The sequence below is a fragment of the Podarcis erhardii genome (assembly GCF_964252035.2).
Source record: "Podarcis erhardii genome assembly, chromosome: 12".
NCBI lineage: Eukaryota > Metazoa > Chordata > Lepidosauria > Squamata > Lacertidae > Podarcis > Podarcis erhardii.
This window is the reverse complement of record NC_138513.1, coordinates 2,163,605-2,167,918: the sequence shown is the minus strand read 5'-3', so window position 1 is coordinate 2,167,918 and position 4,314 is coordinate 2,163,605. Positions and strand designations below refer to the sequence as shown.

General features: G+C 59.2%; 1 pseudogene across 1 annotated transcript; it reads right to left on the bottom strand.

The window, feature by feature from the left end:
• Positions 1-393: 393 nt before the first annotated feature.
• Positions 394-4,076, bottom strand: LOC309326026 (cyclin-dependent kinase 5 activator 1 pseudogene; annotated as a pseudogene). The gene has a single exon. The product of its transcript is annotated as a cyclin-dependent kinase 5 activator 1 pseudogene (transcript).
• Between the last annotated feature and the right edge of the window lie 238 nt (positions 4,077-4,314).

The window sequence follows — 4,314 nt, the reverse complement described above, 5'->3', positions numbered from 1 at the left end:
AGCAGGGACCGAGCAACGGGAGCTCACCCCGTCGCGGGGATTCGAACCGCCACCCTTCTGATCGGCAAGTCCTAGGCTCTGTGGTTTAACCCACAGCGCCACCCGCGTCCCATACAACACATCCTAGAAGGCTTTAAAAGAGGGTTGGACCAAATGACAGGAGGAGGAAAGGGCTATCGACGGCTACTAGACTCAGCCTCCAGAGGCAGCAATGATTCTGAATACCAGGTGCTAGAAACCGCAGGAAGGGAGATCGCTGCTGTGTTCGAATCCTGCCTGCGGGCTTCCCACAGGCATCTGGGAGAACAGGATGCTGGACTAAATACGCCATTGGTCTGATCCAGCAAGCTCTCCTTATGTACTCACCCTACTTTGCAAATAATTATGCCCCTGCATAAACTGCCAGCCCAAGGGACTCCACCGGGACCCCCCTGTGAGGGTTAGGGGACCGTAACCCTTGCTGTGGTCACAATCCAGATTCAGGGCCTGGAGTTTGTAGTTTACAGGGCAAAGGAGAGGTCCCATGGAAACATGAACAGCCTCCTTTTTTTGCAATGCAAGGTGCGAGCACAGGGGGCTCAGTTCTGGAACTGCAGTGGGTCCTGTTCCCCTTGTGTCGGGGACCCCAATCCTGATCAGACCCTATTGGCTGTCTTTGGGGGGGAAAGAGAGTGACCCTGAACTTAAGAAGCAGATTGATGCAGATCAGGTGACGTCCCTTACTCAGAATTCACTAAGTGGCCCCTCAATTTCCCCACCTCTTTCCTCCCTCTGCCTCCCACCGCAGAACTAAACCCCAAAGAGTAGCCAAAGCCCAAGGGTCAGGCCTGCGTCTTCCACTCCTGCCTCGAAGGATCCTTTCCCCCATCCTTTTGCACAAGCAACACACCCGATTCGACTCCAGGAGGGCAAGTGGCAGCCATTCTAAGGAGGACGGGAGAATTCTAGCAGCGGTTGCAAGCAGTCTTGGTGCTGAGGGCACAGCTGAGAGCTGAGCGAGGGCAGCAGGACCCCCAGAGCCAAAAAAAAGGGGGGTCTGGAAATGCGGGGGAAGGAGCTAGCCTCGTTAAAAAAATAAAAATAAACGAAGTACAAATGGTGGCACCTCCACACTTAATTAGTACCCGAGGCGGACGGGCAGATCTGCAGATTCACTTCCCCCTGTGTGTTCGCCTCTTAGACCCAACCCAATTTCCAAAAATTATTTTCCTGCTCCCCAGATCTTTCCGCTCACCCCCCCCACCCCAAAGCTTTTTAGGAAGTTCAAAAAAATAAATAAATCAAAATAAATGACACCAAAGGGTGTAGGAAACCCCTTCTGGCCTTTTCAAAAAACAGTGGCAGAGGTCCAGATACCTTTGTGGGTTCCTCCCTCGTTGGCTTTATATTAAAAAGAAAAAAAGCTCTGACAGACAGACAGACGGATAGATTTCTGAGCATTCCACCTCCACCCACCTCGTCCAACACCTTCTTTGAGCCCGTCTGACTCACTGCAGCAAGCAGAGAAAGCAGTTGTCTGTTTTGGCAAAGGTCTGGCCTCAGAAGGAGACCTCCAGGCCACCAAGCATCCATTAACCTCCAGGGACCAGGAAGGAACAGGTGAATCCGGCCAGGTCCCCGGTCCTCACCAGGAGAACCAGTCACCGGTCCAGGATGCGAGCAAAGTCTTCCCTCTTGGTGTTGCCCTCGTTCTTGAGGTCAGCGAAGACCTGGGTGAAGTAGTGGGGGTCAGCATTGATCCGAAGCATCTTGGCGCTCATGGCGTTGATGATGCGCAGGCAGCGGTTCCAGAAGACGTCTTTGGAGGCTTCCACCAGGAAGGGCTTCAGCGGGTAGGAGATCTCGTTGCCCATGTAGGAGTAGGAAAGGTAGAGGCAGGTGAGGAGCGCGGCCTGCAGCTCGTGCTCGCTGGCCACCGCGTCCCCGTCGATCATCTCGCGGCACAGCAGGTAGACGAAGACCACGTTGGCCGGGGTGACGAAGGCCTGGTCTTGCCAACCCTGCAAGAGCAGGGAGCGGTCCACACTGCGAAGCCACAGAATGGGCTCGGTGGGCGACAGGTGCTTCAGGCGGAAGCAGCGGCGGCACAAGAACTCGCCCAGGCACTTCAGCAACTCGCTGGTGGACGCCTGGACAATCACCCGCCGGGGGGACGACGCGGTGCCTCCGCCCACCACGCCGGGCTTGAGCGTGCCGGAGGAGCGCTTGGAGCTGAGGGGTGCCAGCGGTGGCTCGGCCCCGTCGAAGCTGGCGAGGTTGGCGCAGGAGAGGGACTTCTTGACGTTCTCGTGGTTCAGCTGGGCGACGTCCTTGGCGTGGCCGTAGTTGCCGTTGTTCTTCGAGGGGCCCTTGCTGCCGCCGCCGCCACCCCGCGACCCCTTTTTCTTGGTCGAAGCCACTAGCCGCTTCCAGGTCAAGGCCGGGATGAGCATGGAGTGTCTCTTGAGTCCCTTCTCGGCCTTCTGCCCGCCGCTGCCGCTGCCCTTGGTGCCTGCCAGGCCGGGGTAGTGCGCCAGCGAGCTGGAGGAGCCGTCGTCGTAAAGGCTGGTTTTCCGCAGGCCCGGAGAGAGGGACAGCACGGTCCCCATGGCGTCAGAGGGAAGGGAAGGGGAAAGAGGGGGCGCTGGGATGGAGCGGGCGAGCGAGGGGCAGAGTCAAAGCACCCCAGGCCCACTACAAGCGACCACTAGCAGGAGCCCAGGCCTCATGGCCGGATTCTGCCTCGGTGGGGGTGTTCTCGCCTGGCTTGGCCCCTGGAAGCAAAGTCTCCTCCTGTCTTGCAAGGGATGGGCTGCCGGACCAACGTGGCCAAACACACCTAGCTGGGGAGACTTATCGGTGTTGCACCAGCGTCGTGGCCTCAGTGCCTGTGGCGGTTCTCATCCTGCACCTGCTACTACAGTCCACCCATTTGCAAACTTGCACAGGACCAGCCTCGGCTTCCAGTGCGCACCTTTGCTGCGTCCTGGGAAGAATTCCGGCTTTTGCAACTCAGTTTCCAGCCACTGCAAAAAGCGGCGGCGCTCCTTTGACGGCCAGGCGGATTGCAAAGCTTGCAGGTGTTGTGTGTGTGTGAGTGAGGGGGTTCTCTTGCCCCCCCCCCCCCAGATGGGGGAAATCCTTGCTGGTCAAAGCTGCTGGTTGGAGACAGGTCGCGCGCAGACGTCCCCAAGCGTTGCTGAAGAAAGGTGCTGTTGCAAAACCCCAACTGCAACTGGGGAAGCCGGTGGGAATCGAGTCCCTTCCCCCCACCCCCACTGACCTCTTTTTAAAAAAAACCTAGATCCTGTCCGATCGGTCCCCAGACGGACTCCTCCCGCCGCCGCCGGGGGGCGCCATGCCGTTCCCCTTCTCGTTAGTCCCTGGAAGAAGGTGCTTCTGCTGCACCCCTGGGGCTGCGTGTGGGGGTGCTGCTGGCTCCCCGTTCCCCCCCCCTCGTCTTCCTTGCAAACGGCGGATGGGGCCCCCGGGGCGGTCAGATCCTGCGCTCTCCCGACCACCACGACGCTGCTGCTGCTGCCGCAGTCGCGTCCGGCCGCCCCCTCTCCGGTGCCATCCAAGAGGAGCGATGGGGCTCTTGTGGGGCGCAGAGGAAAATCCGGATTTCCCCCAGGATAGCTGGTGGTGGTGGGGTTTTAGGGGGGGGGGGTGAGGAAGCGTGCAGATGCGCAGAGCCTCCGCCGCAGGAAGGATGCTGAGAGCCAAACGCCGGTTAGAAAGGAGAGCGAGCTGTGCAACCCGGGATCCTCTTCCAGCGGTGCGGATGGTCCATGTTATTTGGGGCTGCGGGGTCTGGATGCGACCGATCTCCCTCCGGGGCTCCTCGCCGGCGGCTGCCTTTGGACTCGCCGCCTGTCTGGCAGCGTCGGATGGGGATGAAGCAATGAGATGCAAAAGGGGGGGGGAGAGGAGGGAGGGAAAAGGAGGAGGAGGAGGAGGAGAGGGATGGTCCAGGGATGCTGAGCGCCCAGGATGCCAAACGCGCAGGCAAAGAGGATGGAGGCAGCTTCGTCTCTCGGGCTCCCCCCGCTGGCCCACCGCGGGAATTGCAAGGCAGCTGCCCGCAATGCCGAGTCACAGCGCCGGCCCGTCCCTCTCAGAATGACAGGGGCACCCCAGGGGTCATCTAGTCCAACCCGCTGCAATGCAGGAATCTCAGCTAAATGATAGTGGAATTATAGAGTTGGAAGGGACCCTTAAGGGTCATCTAGTCCAACCCCTTGCAATGCAGGGATCTCAGCTGAATGATAATGGAATTATAGAGTCAGAAGGGACCCTTAAGGGTCATCTAGTCCAACCCGCTGCAATGCAGGG